This window comes from Rhinatrema bivittatum, chromosome 9 (genome assembly GCF_901001135.1).
Source record: "Rhinatrema bivittatum chromosome 9, aRhiBiv1.1, whole genome shotgun sequence".
Classification (NCBI taxonomy): domain Eukaryota; kingdom Metazoa; phylum Chordata; class Amphibia; order Gymnophiona; family Rhinatrematidae; genus Rhinatrema; species Rhinatrema bivittatum.
In genome coordinates this window covers 208,235,253-208,251,782 of record NC_042623.1, presented here as the reverse complement: position 1 = coordinate 208,251,782, position 16,530 = coordinate 208,235,253, and positions in this window count along the sequence as shown.

Sequence of the window (16,530 nt, the reverse complement as noted above, 5' to 3'; positions counted from 1 at the left end):
ATATGACCCACAGTATCTTTAAAACAAAGCTGATTCCAAAAGAAAGGTCTTGCTATACATATTTTTTATATTTTTCTGGCATGGCTTTTTGGCTTATGATATTTAATGCAATTTATGGTGATACTGAAGAAATATAAAAATACAAAGGGAGAATGCTCTTGGAGATTGAATATCAAGCAAAGTCATAAGGCTAGGCCAGTAATATGTAATCTTACCAACATTGTTTTTTCCATATGGAAGTTATGTACCAGTATATGTACCATTATTACCAGGAATTACAAAACTTATAGTAACAATTTATCTGAAGCTCAAAAGCATTTATAGTATTATCCTTAGTTAATTCCATATATTTGTAAACAATATGCCAGATGCCACATTGCTGCATATTCTTATGATTAGCGGTTATTTATCCTGTGTTGGCTATTACATGTTCCTTAATTTGTTCATTTACAACACATTGTATGACACAGAAATTCCTGTTTTGTGGAAATAATGCTTGTAATTTGAAAGATATGGATTCCCAGAAAATCAATTTGCTATTCCCTTTCTATTTATCTAAATTGATATGATAAATATGCTTCCAATGACACTTCTATACCAGTTGCTATCCTCACATCTACATGATTACGAGAAGAACACAAGCTACAATAATTTTTAAAATCATTACAATGCCTGGGTTCATATACTATCATTAAGCATTAATTGGTAGTTGGGACTATTGCTATTTTAACACCATTAGTTCATAGCAGTATAATTAGTAACAGTGAGTACAGGAACCATTAATAGCATTGCTAATTGTAAATCTGAGAAAAGAAAAAACACACCACTTGACTGGTTAATTTTCTGGCAATATTTCATGATAATTGGCTGTAGGACATTTGTGCTGGACCAGAAAGTTAAATAATTTAAAATCTTGGAGTATTCTTTTTATAATATAAGGTAGTGATAAATTCCTGTCCTGCAGATACTGGTGATCTTTGAAGTAGATCCATTAACTGTCTGTTCTTGGATTCCTAATTTTCATGTGTCTGGTTAATCTGTGCAAGAGTTTCAGCTGTGGAATTAGAAATTCATGATTTTCAAAGCAGCTTTCACTTTTAAGTTTAAAGAACTGCATTCATGCTGAAAATGAAAGGTGACTTTATGGTCCAGCTAAAGTAAATGTGTGTCCCTGACCGGACAATTAACATTTTTCCTTTTCTCTTCTCTCCTTTAGAATTAGTCATAAAGACCAGATGCTAAAAATATTCTGTTAGCCCATCTGCCCCACAGATGGCGTCATGTATCTTAGTATGCTGCTGCATTTGTATGGTGCTGCATTTGTAAAATGAATTGTAATCTTGTCTGGATGAAAAATACTATATACATTCAAATTATTAATTATCCTGAAATTAGGAGTTCGTAGCCTAATCACAATGAACAATACAATATAATAGAAACTGCTGTGATTTGACTTAAAATGGTATTAATATCTTCAAAATAATTCATTTTCTTGGTACTGTATAATACATCAGATTAAAATGAATGATCAGGTTGATCAACATAGCGTAGCCATCCCCTGTCCCAGTTACAGGGTAGAGGGGATATGAGAATAATTTAAATGTAGTCCTCAAGGTATTAAATTGAACCCATGAGTGTAGGGAACACAGAACTGCATCCAAGGATGGTGTTACAAATACATTGAATTTATTTGAGGAAGAGATCTATTTAAAGTTAGCATTCCTATTATTGCTGAACAGATATATTATCTCTCTCTGCTGCTTTGTGGTAGAGGTTCAGTTATACCCAATAGGTTTTGGGGCAGCAGATCCCAATACCCTTCAATTCTTTGAGTGAAGATCAATTTAATGGTGGTTAAAGAGGATTGGTAAGTATAGATTTGGGAAATCTTTGAACTTATAAAAGTTTGGAGAAATGTGAAATAGTGGGATATATTCTTTAGAGTTTGTTTGTGTCTGAGGTAATAAGCAAGCCAGAGATAGTTAATTCTAGTGTCTGTCTTTCCCACCCACTCAACCCTTGATTTTTAGGCAAGAGACAGTTTGTCAATAAAAATCAATCAGGCGCTTATCTAAATCAAACTATTGTACCAGCCCTTATTGAAAGTTTAATCATCCCCTTGTAGGACACTAGCTGATTAATTAGTAAATTCATCTGTAAATTCAAAGTACTCTAATTCCAACTCCCTTAGTATCCTAAACTTAACTAGGAACTCAATAAAATTAAGATGAAGGTAGCAGTCCAGCAGCAAAAGGGAGCCTTTCCAGTATTTTGCATTGAGTGTCACATGTATGATTTTTTTTACCCGCCGGTGAGAGATAGTATGTGTGCACTAGGTGCAAAGAGCTCCTGGCTCTCAGGGAATAAGTCCGATCTCTGGAAGCTAGAGTAGCAGACTTGGAGGAGCTGAGGCAGACAGAGAGGTACATTGATGAGACCTTCAGGGACATAGCAGCCAAGTCCCAAATCCAGTCTGGCAGCTCCAGTACTGCCTTGGATCAGAAAGGTCTCCCAGTAGGAGAACATCACCCTAGTGTTGCAGGACGTGATCCTGTAGCAAGGACCTGTTCTCCAGGTGATATATTGTCCTTGCGCACTGAGGAAAAGTTTCCCAGGGCTACTGCCTAGAAGGGAAGGGTTAGGCCGGCCATCACAGTTGGTGATTCAATTATTAGAAATGTAGATAGCAGGGTGGCTGGTGGATGTGAGAACCACCTGGTAACTTGCCTCCCTGGTACAAAGGTGGCAGACCTGATGCGTCACCTAGATAGGATTATAGATAGTGCTGGGGAGGAGCAGGCTGTTGTGGTACATGTGAACACCAACGACATAGGAAAATGTGGGAGAGAAGTTCTGGAAGCCAAATTTAGGATTTTAGGTAAAAAGCTGAAATCCAGAACCTCCAGGGTGGCATTCTCTGAAATACTTCCTGTTCCACGTGCATGTCCCCAGAGGCAGGCAGTGCTCCAGAGTTTCAATGTGTGGATGAGACGATGGTGCAGGGACGAGGGATTCAGTTTTGTAAGAAACTGGGGAAAAATTTGGGGCAGCTGGAAACTTTTCCGAAAGGATGGGCTCCACCTTAACCAGAGTGGAACCAAGCTGCTGGCACTAACTTTTAAAAAGGAGATAGAGCAGCTTTTAAACTAGAACAAGGGGGAAATCCGACAGTCATTCAGCAGTGCATGGTTCGGAGGAATGTATCCTTGAAGGATACAGACAGGTTCCAAAAAAAGCAAATGTAGTCCATGTGCCTATATATAAAAAATCACCTGAGCTAAAGATTTCCAAATTACCCTTAAGAACTGAAAAGCAGGTTGTTAATACAAACAAAAAACCCACTTTGAAATGTTTGTATACCAATGCCAGAAGTCTAAGAAGTAAGATGAGAGAGTTAGAGTGTATAGCAGTAAATGATGAGACTGACATAATTGGCATCACAGAGACCTGGTGGAAGGAGGATAACCAATAGGACAGTGCTATATCAGGGTACAAATTATATCGAAATGATAGGGAGAATCAACTTGGTGGGGATGTGGCACTTTATGTCCGAGAGGGTATAGAGTCCAACAGGATTAATATCATACAAGAGACTAAATGCTCTTTAAAATCTATATGGGTAGAAATCCCATGTGGGTTGGGTAAGAGTATAGTGATAGGTGTATACTACCATCTACCTGGCCAAAATGGTCAGACAGATGATGAAATGCTAAGAGAAATCAGGGAAGCTAACCAATTTGGCAGAGCAATAATAACGGGAGATTTCAATTACCCCAATATTGACTGGGTAAATGTAACATCAGGACTTGCTAGAGACATAAAGTTCCTGGATGTAATAAATGACTGCTTCATGGAGCAATTCGTTCAGGAACCAACGAGAGAGGGAGCTATTTTAGATTTAATTCTTAGTGGAACGCAGGATTTGGTGAGAGAGGTAATGGTGGTGGGGCCACTTGGCAATAGTGATCATAACATGATCAAATTTAAACTAATAACTGGAAGGGGGACAATATGTAAATCTACAGCTCTAACACTAAGGGCCAGATTTTCAAACGGTTATGCGCGTAAATCCTCATGATTTACCCGCGTAACTGCTCCTGCGCGTGCCGAGCCTATTTTGCATAGGCCCGGCGACACGCGCAAGCCCCTAGATGCGTGTATGTCCCGGAGCTTAGTGAAAGGGGCGGTGTGGGGTGGGACCGAGGCCTCCGGCACAGCAGCCGTGCCAGGGGATTGTGCACTGGATCTCAGCCGATGCGCACAACCTACATCTGCCCGGAGGCTGGTGCAACTTATTAAACAAAGGTGAGGGGGGTTTAGATAGGGCTGGGGGGCGGGTTAGGTAGGAGAAGGGAGGGGAAGATGGTGGGGCAGAAGGAAAGTTCCCTCCGAGGCCGCTCCGATTTCGGAGCGGCCTCGGAGGGAATGGGGAAAGCCATCAGGGCTCTCAGGGCTCGGCGCGCGCAAGGTGTACAAGTGTGCACCCCCTTGCATGCACCGACCCCGGATTTTATAATATGCGTGCAGCTGCACGTGCATGTTATAAAATCGGGCGTACATTTGTGCTCGCCGGGTTGCGTGCACAAATGTACGCCCGCACTTACCTCTTAAAATCCGGCCCTAAATTTTCAAAAGGGAAACTTTGATAAAATGAGGAAAATAGAAAAAAACTGAAAGGTGCAGCTGCAAAGCTTAAAAGTGTTCAACAGGCATGGACATTGTTTAAAAATACAATCCTAGATGTGTAGTCCAGATGTATTCCACGCATTAAGACAGGTCGAAGGAAGGCAAAATGATTACTGGCATGGTTAAAATGTGAGGTAAAAGAGGGTATTTTAACCATAAAAAATCCTTCAAAAATTGGAAGAAGGATCCATCTGAAGAAAATAGGATAAAGCATAAGCATTGTCTAGTTAAGTGTAAAACATTTATAAGACAGGTGAAGAGAGAATTTGAAATGAAGTTGGTCAGAGAGGCAAAAACTCATAATAAAAACTTTTAAAAATATATCCAAAGCAAGAATCCTATGAGTGAGTCGGTTGGACCGTTACATGACCGAGGGGTTACAGGGCTCTTAGGGAAGATAAGTCCATTGCAGAAAAACCAAGGGCCAGATTTTCTAACCTACGTGTGGACGTAGATTTGTGCGCGCACAAATCTATGCCCGATTTTATAACATGCACGGGCAGCCGCGTGCATGTTATAAAATCCGGGGTCAGCCCAATGCCCCTAGGGGGAAAGGCATTGGGGAGCCCTGATGCCTTTCCCCCTTCCCTCGAGACCGCTCCGAAATCGGAGCGGCCTCGGAGGGAACTTTCCTTTTGCCCCCCCGCACCTTCCCCTCACTTTCCCTATCTAACCTGCCCTCCCCAGCCCTACCTAAATCCCTCCCTACCTTTATTATTTAAGTTGCGCCTGCCTCTGGGCAGGCGTAGGTTGCGTGCACCAGCCAAGTGCCGGTGCGCGATTCCCCGGCCTAGCAGGCCTTCGGAGGCTTCTGGCCACGCCTCCTCCCCGGACCTCCCCGCCCCTTTTTTCAAGCCCCAGGACATACATGCATCCTGGAGCTTGTGCGTGTCGCCGAGCCTATGCAAAATAGGCTTGGCGCGCACTGGAGCGGGTTTTCGGGGGTCACGCGCGTAACCCTTTGAAAATCCGCCCCCAAATGAATACTTTGCTTCCATGTTTACTAATGAGGATGTTGGGGAGATACCAGTTCCAGAGATGGTTTTCAAGGGTGATGAGTCAGAAGAACTGAACCAAATCACTGTGAACCTGGAAGATGTAGTAGGCCAGATTGACAAACTAAAGAGTAGCAAATCACCTGGACCAGATGGTATGCATCCTAGGATACTGAAGGAACTCAAAAATGAAATTTCTGATCTATTAGTTAAAATTTGTAACCTATCATTAAAATCTTCCATTGCACCTGAAGACAGGAGGGTGGCCAATGTAGCCCCAATATTTAAAAAGGGCTCCAGGGGCAGTCTGGGAAACTATAGACCAGTGAGCCTGACTTCAGTGCTGGGAAAAATAATGGAAACTATTCTAAAGATCAAAATCGTAGAGCATATAGAAAGACATGGTTTAATGGAACACAGTCAATATGGATTTACCCAAGGGAAGTCTTGCCTCACAAATCTGCTTCATTTTTTTGAAGGGGTTAATGAACATGTGAATAAAGGTGACCCGGTAGATGTAGTGTATTTGGATTTTCAGAAGGTGTTTGACAAAGTCCTTCATGAGAGGCTTCTAAGAAAACTTAAAAGTCATGGGATAGGAGGCGATGTTCTTTCGTGGATTTCAAACTGGTTAAAAGACAGGAAACAGAGAGTAGGATTAAATGGTCAATTTTCTCAGTGGAAAAGGGTAAGCAGTGGAGTACCTCAGGGATCTGTACTTGGACCGGTACTTTTCAATATATTTATAAATGATCTGGAAAGGAATACGATGAGTGAAGTTATAAAATTTGCGAATGATACAAAATTATTCAGAGTAGTTAAATCACAAGCGGATTGTGATACATTACAGGAGGACCTTGCAAGACTGGAAGATTGGGCATCCACCCTATATGTGGATTAAAATACCTATGGATGACAGCAGCAGAAGTATTTTTACCTGCATATCTTTGGAGGCATTCCCAAGGTATGGTTTCGTTGGGGAAAGCACATATGTCGGTGGTTTTGAATAATTAGAATTACACATAAAGGGGGTAATTTTCAAAGGAGTTACGCGCATAAATGTAACTACTATTGTAGCAATTTTCAAAAGCCATTTACTCACGTAAAATGCACTTATGCGAATAAATCCTATGGATGATTCAATGGCATATATTGTAGCAATTTTCAAAAGCCCACTTACTCGAGTAAAGTGCATTTACATGCGTAAAACCCAGATTTACGCATGTAAATGCTTTTTAAAATCCGCCCCAAAGGTTTGCTTTAAAAAGTATCCTCCACAAAAAACACTTTCAAATTTCTTTAGTTGTATTACCCTGCAAAAAGTAGCCAAACTACTTGTGTAGTTCATGTTTGATTATTTTGGCAAATCCTTTAGGTATTTTTTACCTTTGGGGTTTGCCAACATAATCAAAGCAAAGGTGTGCAGGGGTTAGCAGAAATACATGTAGTTTGGTTATGTGCACAGCCCCTGCCTAGTACCATGTGCTAAGTACAGGGTGGCCCATGGAAAAGTAGCCTGCCTGCATGGCACTGATATTGAGGTGGGCTACTTTTCCATGGGCCACCCTGTATAACTAGTTACTTAGGGAAGGATTGTCCTGATCATGAACAAACTCCTGGATGATACCTTAACATAGAAACATAGACTTAGTTTTTGGGTACTTGCCAGGTTCTTATGGCCACTGTTGGAAACAGGATGCTGGGCTTGATGTACCCTTGGTCTGACTCAGTATGGCATGTTCTTATAGAAATGACAGCAGAAAAAGACCAAATGGGCACATCCAGTCTGTCCAGCAAGCTTCCACACTTATTTTCCCATACTTATCTGTTTCTTGTTGGTAACTGATTCAAATTTCCTGCCATCCCCTGCCGTTGATGCAGAGAATAATGGAGTTGCATCAAATGTGAAGCATAAGGCTTAATGGTTAAAGGTAGTAACTGCCGCACAAGCAAGTTACCTCGATGCTTGTTTACCAGACTGCACAGATCAATGCCTTGTTGGATGTTGTCTGAATGTAAATCCTCTTTTCCACATTTCCTTCTGCCGTTGAAGCAGAGAGCAACTCTGGATAAGCATTCAAAGTGAAGTATCAGGCTTAATTGGTTTAGGGTAGTAATTATTGCAATAAGCAAGCTACCCCCCATGCTTATTTGTTTACCCATACTGTGCAGTTCAGTCCTTGTTGGTTGTTGTCTGAATGCAAATCCTCTTTTCCTCATTTCCCCTTGCCGTTGAAGCAGAGAACAATGTTGGAGTTGCATTAACCGTGTGAAGACTTATTGAGTAAAGATAGTAATCACTAGGTAGTAGCCACCATTCCAGCAAGCCACCCCCATGCCTTTACCTTCTTTCTCTGATTTCTGTTCATTTTCCTAGTCCTTTGAATCTTCTGCATCTTATTCCACCTTGGTGCATGTTTTTGGTTTGGTTTTTCCTCTTATGGAAGCCTTTCACCTTCTCTGTTGGGGTCCAATCCATTCTGCCCTCAGTATTGACAATCAACCCCTATATGCCAGGTTTAAATTTTGCAGCATGTCCATTAAATAAAATACTGCATTTCTTCCTTTACAATGATGGTTCTGTAAAGAACTGGGCAGTGGTAATTTAAAAGAACACTTTCACTAATAAGCTTTTTTTGTTCATGTCATGAAAATACAAAACGTTTGGGACTTTGAAATAAGCTGTGACTTATTAACTCAGCTTCCAAATATATGATATCCCTCTTTTCTTCTTTAATTATTTAGGTTTATCACCACTTTTCTCTTGTTTAAAATATTTTTTTCTGTGGACGAGCAAGGAGAGTATTAGACTCACAAATGGGTGATATCAGAAGCTTATTAGCACCAGAAGCTTATTAGCACCAAGTTAATTGTAAACCGATACGATGTGCAAACTGTCATCGGTATATAAAAAAAAAAAAAGCCAAATAAATAAATAAATATCATCTGACATTGCTGAGACAGCTCTGTCAGAGCTCAGGAAAACAGTGAAAGACTATTTAAGCACGCACCAGTGTTCCTGTACAGCTGCCACATCAGTCTCCTCAGTCTTTTCCCTTCTACTAGTGTGAAAGGATGTAGTTTTGTTCTCTCTGTTCTAAGCCACTTGTTTTATTTCTCTTATTGGGTTTCCTTGTTTTTGGTATCATTTGTTTGTTTGTGAGTTTCTAGAAAAAATAAAAAAATAAGATAGAAGAATATTTTTTCTTCCAGATTGAGTTTGATTTAGCATTACTTGTTTTCAACATGATAGAGAACAGGTCTTTGAATCAAGACAGTATACTTGCAGCAGCTTTTAAAATTTCCTCAAGTTTCTATCATAGCAGTTAATATGCCATTACCTAAATCAAAAAAGGCTCAGTTCCCTCATGATCAGTGCTATGACTCTGAAAAGTCTCAGCGCAGAAAGGGCGATGATGCCAGCGATGAAACTGCACTGACAGTTTCTTCACTGGCACAGAGATGACCCCCTTTGATGCAATTCAATTCCCTTCTCAGCACCAGAAGCTTATTAGCACCATCCACACACATAGCCATGGTGCCATCTTCTGAGCAGACACCTGATCAGTACAGAGAATCAGTTTTTAGCACAGAGAAATCAAAATAGTCCCATAGCTCTCCGATCCCGATTTTGGCTCCTGAATCATAAAGTTCATTCACTGATCTTCCTACAAATATCTTCCTCGAAGATATGGCAGCTGAGAGTCAATGCCAAGAAGTGCAGAGTCATGCATATAGTGTGTGGAAATCCGAATGAACTGTATTTGATGGAGGGAGAAGTGCTGATATGCACGGGGCAGGAGAGAGACCTTGGGGTGATAGTGTCTAATGATCTGAAGTCGGCGAAACAATGTGACAAGGCGATAGCTAAAGCCAGAAGAATGCTGGGCTGCATAGAGAGAGGAATATCGAGTAAGAAAAGGGAAGTGATTATCCCCTTGTATAGGTCCTTGGTGAGGCCTCACCTCAGCTATGCAGACATAGAATTATGTCTCTAGCCTGTTGTCCAGTCTAGGGCCGAGCGCTCAATTTTAATGGGTGTGGTGGGATGCAGTGGGGCATTCAGCAGCAGGATGAAGGAGCATATTTTTGCTGCGATGACTCCGGCATCGTTATACGTCATATCTTCTGGCACTCCTTGTATCCGTAGATTACATTGCCAAGAGCTGTTTTCTAGATCCTCCAGCTTTTCTGCAAGATTCGCGATTTGAAAGCTTGTGCTGATTGCTGTTAGGCCATCAAAGAATTAATAATATCGGCATGGCTGTCTACCCATGTGTCGAGTATCTCCGATATAGACGCTAGAAGGTCAAGCTTAGAACATAAGAACATAAGAAATTGCCATGCTGGGACAGACCAAGGGTCCATCAAGCCCAGCATCCTGTTTCCAACAGAGGCCAAAAACCAGGCCAAAGAACCTGGCAATTACTCAAACACTAAGAAGAACCCATGCTACTGATGCAATTAATAGCAGTGGCTATTCCCTAAGTATAATTGATTAATAGCCATTAATGGACTTCTCCTCCAAGAACTTATCCAAACCTTTTTTGAACCCAGCTACACTAACTGCACTAACTACCTTCTCTGCACTAACTACCTTCTCTGGCAACAATGAAGCTTGTGTTGCTTCATATATGCTGTATGATCTATAAACCAGCCCCTCAGTTCTTTGGATGGTAAGTCAGCAGATCCTGGGCTTAGTTGGGGCACAGAGGAGGCGCTATCAAGATCCAGCCCACTAGAATCATCTGTGACCTGCCCACTCCCATCAGCAAGATTCTCAGTGGCGTGCTTGCTGAATGAAAATTGCTTCAGATCCATTATTTTGTGTTTCCTGCCATTCAGAACGGATATAAGACAGACTGATTGAAAAACTGCCAGACGAAATGCGCTATAGATTGTGAAAAACACTGAGAAAGTCAGTCAAGGGAGAAGAGCTCTTCGCTCAGGCATCCATCTTGGTCAATCGCGTTATAGCGCCCCCTTAGCCACATTTTTAGCCAGTTATCTGTGGCTGAATATCCAAAGTTAACCAGCTTTGTTGCTTAGCTGTGCTTTGAATATCTCTCATGTTACATTGGGGTTAAAAGATATTAGCAGGTATATGCTAAAATTAATGCATACCAGCATATAAATGAAGGAATCTCAGATACAAATTCATCTTTAGTGGGTGCAAAGTAAATAGCATGGTATGCTGTTCTCCATAAATGGATTACTATACAACCAATAAAGGCTGACAGGTGAATTTTAAAAGCCTGACCCATGCCCAAACCATGAGATATGTGCATATGTTGGGCCGGCATGCACCGAACGGATTTTAAAAGCCACCCGGATATGTACACATTTGCCATTGTGTGCACAAATGAAATGCTCCAAAAAAGGGGCGGGGAGTGGGCAATCCTGGATTTTAACTAGAAATTTGGTTAATTGGGCTTGCTTATGAGAACATAATATGAGCTGAGTAGAATAGAAATGTTCTACAATAGTGTTGCACTCGGGGGTGGACCCTTGTCCTGGGGCAGAGGTGGAACGCCTCCTGAAAGGGAACAGGAGGTAACTGCCCCCAAGGGGTGGAGCACTGGAGGAGACAGAGGCTAGGAAGAGCTTCATCACTGGAAGCCCGAGGTGGCGCACACTTCCCTGAAACAGCGGCTAATGGCCACTGTCCCGGCTGGCCTCCGCCCCACCCTGCCCCTCCTCACCCCTTTCTCAGGGCCAGGCATTCTTGCCACTTACGTGCATGGCCGATTTAAAAATCAGACAATAGGGGTGAATTTTCAAAACATTTATGCATGTAAAATTAGCATATATACATGTAAGTTGCTTGTACTCACGTACATGCTATTTTAAAAATATCAAAAGTACATGGATTATTTTAATCTCACATGCACATTTATGTGTAAGATAAGGGGCAGTCTAGGGTCTAGTTGCTAATTTATAAGAGACCTAAATGCATACATTTCTCAACTTATTCAGCATAATTTTTTACCTGCTAATTATCTTGTTGTTGCGAGCACATCCTCCACACTGCTGTCGAAGCGAGGGCTTGGAGGCCTTCCAGATTCTTTTGCGAGTGCGAGGAGCACGGTCGCCTCTAGAGCAGGTGTAGTGAGCCCTTGGGCCACGGCGAGACTCAGGGACGAGCCCCAAGCCACACTGTGGGAGGTGAGCCGGTGCAAGCATGGAGGGCTAGGCGAGGCATAGCTGGAGCAAGGAATAGAGAACAAGGTCTGACCCTCAACCGGACCTGCATGCCCATGGCAACCAACAACGCAATGTTGATTGATGAACGGTCCTCCGACTGTTCCAAGCCCTTTCGGACCTGCCGCTGGGTAACGGCATTGGGCAGCAGGCCGGACAGAGGACGAGGGCAGACAGAGTCCTTGGAACACAGAAGATATCACAAACGAAGGCTGCAGCAAAGATATCATAGACGAGGGCTGAAGCGGAGACATCATAGACGAGGGCTGAAGCGAAGACATCACAGACGAGGGCTAGGAAGGAAGACATTGGTACTGTCCCTCAGGGCACCCTACTCAGCCCACGGACACGGGCGGACCCAATGGGCTGGTCGCGGACCACCCTGACCCACTGTGTGCCCTACACAGCCCAGGAAGGCTGGTCGCGGACCACGCTGAGAATGGGACAAGCGCAGGGAAGAAGCGGGTTACTGCACTCCTGGCAGTCTGAAGCGGGTTACTGCACTCCTGGCAGTCTGAAGCAAGAAGAAACATCAGGAACTGGATCAGGAACCAACATCAAGGAAACAGGCAGAGGCACAGGACAGGGAGCCATCAAGACAAGCAAGACCACGGAGGACCTGGATTGATGAATACGCACAGACGACTGTGAAACTCAATCTGAAGGCAAACAGGAACTGAAGTGAAAGTCCTTTTATACTGCTGTATGCAGGCAACTCCCTGGGAGGAGTTCACATGGACCGCCCCTCACTGGCCCTATAACTGCGGTGGAGTGCTGCGGGCCGGGCCCTAGGGAGAAGGGCGTGGCCGAACCAGGAAGTCCAAGCAGAGCCAAGCAAGCCACAGGCAGGCCTCAAGAACAGCGAGGCCTCCCAGGCCCTGGAGCAAATCCTGGATAGTTCGCAGGTGAGGCCCTGGCTTCGGAGCGGCCTCCAGAAGAGAAGGTAAGATGCCTCCTGTGGCACAGCCACAGGAGGGATCGCAACACTTGTGCAAATAATATCAGACTTATTGTTTACTATCGGTTGGGTTGGAGGTCTGGGTGAACTGGGGCTAGTCCAGAGTGAAGAACTAGGAAGGTCTCAATGACTTCTAGAAGGACTGGATGAACTGGTGGAAGTTTCAGGAAACTGATAATTTCAATTACACATGCATGTTTTAAAATATAGCCAACTTCCATGCATAAACGAGGTTTTATATGAGCAAGTCATAATTTACTTTGCTCATAAAATATACGTGCATATGTATTAAAATAGGTAGGAAAAGTATGCGCTTTCAATGCACTGCAGGTATTTGAGCATAACCATACATACGCATGTATAATTGGGGGTAAACATATGTGTATTTTATAATCTGTGAATATCACATATGTGCAGATTATAAAATATTAAAAAATGATTCACTGACAGATAAAAACCACAGCAACAAGGGCCGGATTTTCGGAGGATTTATGCGCGTAACCAGGCTTACGCGCCAGGCCTATTTTCAAAAGGCCTGGCAACTTGCGTAGAGCCCCGGGACACATGTAAATTGTCCGGGGTGGGGGTGGGGCCAGAGGTCTCCGACAGAGTGGCCATTGCTGCTGTGTCGGAGGATCGCGCGCCGGGAGGCTGTCCGGAGGCAGGCGCAAAAGGTAAGACAAAGGACAGGGGGGAGGTAGAATAGGACTGGGGGGGGAAGGTTAGGGGAAGGGGTGGGAAGGTCAGGCTAGGTGGGAGGGAATGGGAGAAGGCAGCGTGGCTCTGTGCGCGCAAGATGCACAATTGTGCACCCCCTTGCACGCACCAACCGCTGATTTTATAACTTGCGCGCGCAAGTGATAAAATCGGGTGTACATGTGCGCACGCTGGGTAGCACACGCACATATACGTCTGCGTGCACCCTGTTAAAATCTACCCTGAAATCAATAGATCATCAGTGCAATAGATAAGTAAGCAATAAGATTCCTCTTAAATTCATGGCTGAATTTTAAGAGGCCTGCGGACACAAATACCAGAGGTTACACATGTGGTTGGGCCCTGCATGCTCCGCATGCATTTTCTAGAGGGCCTGGCCATGTGCATAACCACTGATATGTGCACAAGTGCCAGGCCTCTCAGAAGGGGCAGGACGGAGGCAGGGTCTGGGCGGGGAAGGGACAGGACAGGGGAAGGCCCGGACAGCGTGTATGTTATAAAATAGCTGCATCCATGTGCGCATGTCAGGAATCGCATGCATATGGATGAACCTGTGCTTCTTTGAAAATCGACCCCCACTGATTAAATGTAGAGCTGACACTAATTGCGAATCAACATTTGTTGTATATGCTCTAATTTGTCCCTTTCCTAAGATATACATAGGATGCATGAAAAGGTCCATCAAGGAACATAGAAGAGCATAAATATTACAGATTTTAAAAACTCTACGTGGGGCCAAGCCAGGAGATACGTGTGTGACACAGAGGTGCACGGGCCACATGGATTTTAAAAGGTCCACGGCAGCATGCAGATCTCCCGGTATGCGCATTACAAAGGGTTTGAGCAAAATGGGTACAATGTGGGTGGGGTATGGGCAGGGCATGGGCAGGATGCAGCAGCGCTATGAAGTCAGTATTGTACACAAGCGCGTGCCGGGATCCCACAACCACGTAACTTGCTTTTATTTATTTAAAAATGTATATATCGCATATCAGAATTTCTATGTGGTAAACAAAATACATAGATAAAATTATAATCACACCTAAATCAAATAATAAAATAAAAACAACATTACACTAATTCTTCAATTCTTAAAATTAACACATATTAATTAAAAAATACTTAACAATAAGACTTACATTTACTTGAAGGTTCACTAGACCTATGTGCCAGGAAATGACTGACTAAATAGAAAGTCTTTAAGAAATTTTCTAAATTTCTATACAGAAATTTCTTCTTTTAAATTTAATGGAAGTGAAATCCAGAGTAGAAGGCTGAAGAGGAGGTTAGGGCTGTTCAGCTTGGAGAAGAGACAGCTGAGGGGGGAATATGATAGAGGTCTTTAAGATCATGAGAGGTCTTGAACAAGTAGATGTGAATCGGTTATGTACACTATAGAAGGACTAGGGGGGCATTCCATAAAGTTAGCAAGTGGCACATTTAAAACTAATTGGAGAAAATTCTTTTTCACTGAACGTACAATAAAGCTCTGGAATTTGTTGCCAGAGGATGTGTTTAGTGCAGTTAGTGTAGCTGGGTTCAAAAAAGGTTTGGATAGGTTCTTGGAGGCGAAGTCCATTAACTGCTATTAATTAAGTTTACTTAGGGAATATAGCATGTGATCTTCTTAGTGTTTGGGTAATTGCCAGTTTCTTATGGCCTGGATTGGCCACTGTTGGAAATAGGATGCTGGGCTTGATGGACCCTTGGGCTGACCCAGCATGGCAATTTCTTATGTTCTTATGGAAAACCAGATCAGAGCTAAAAATGTAAGATTCATAAATTTTCCCAAGGATCAGTTCACACCTCCTAAGGAGATGTTGAAAAGATATATGCTTGAAGTCTTGAAAATGCCGGCACGTGATCCTTCGACACAGCAGCAATGGCCGCTGTGTTGGAGGCCTCTGGCCCCGCCCCCACCCCACCCACAGACCACCCCACCCCGCCCCTGGACTGCCCCTTTAGTAAAGCCTTGGGACTTACACACGTCCCGGGACTTTACGAGCATTGCTGGGCCTTTTTAAAATAGGCCCGGTGTGTGAGGGGCTTTTAAAATCCGGCCCTAAATGTAATTGGTAGTATGCACTTTTAGTAACCTTTAAAATCTTTGGCTTTAAGGATAAGGTGGTGTCCATGGTAAAACCAAGGTTTCTTGCTTCCTGTACGATAGATATTTTTGAACTATCAATCAAAAGATCTTTGGGTACATTTGAATTAGGAAATCTGGCCAGTATAATATTTCCATTTTTGACATGTTCAAAATTAACTTATTTTCAAAGAGCCAGTTTTGAAGAACAGTCAAACAAAAAACAATCTTTTTTAGGGCTTGATCTACTGAATCTGATATTGGAATAGCAAACTGAATATCATCAGTGTAGAGTCGAAACCCGACATCCAGTTGAGCTAACACATCTGAAAAAGCTGATCCCTGTTGTACACAAGGTGGAAAGATTGAACTCTGTAGAACATTGCCCAATGAAATGAATTGACTGATCTTTCATGTAGAAAGGAAACAAACCATTTTAACATGGTACTACCAGTACCTTTGTAAATGATTAAGCAATATTACATGATCTACAGTATCGAACACTGCACTTAAATCCAGAAAAACTAGAAAAAGCCCTGTGCCCTGATCAAAACCACATCTAAAGATATCAAATAGGGATAATAAAGTCTCTGTGTTAAAGTGTGGATGAAAGCCAAATTGATTATCATCTAAAATATGATAAATATCCAAAAATTCTTTTAACTGTTTTAATACTGCCTTTTCTAGAAGTTTAGCCAGGAAAGGAAGTTACTAATAGGTCTATATTCTATTAAGATGTTAGGATCAAGTGTAGGTTTTTTAAATATAGGCTTGACAGATGCTGTTTTCAAAATTTTAGGAATATTGCCCTCTTGAAGAGAACAATTAATCAAGTTACACAAAAAAAAGGATAAGATCTTTAAGTATTTTAAAAGATACCTTTGAAC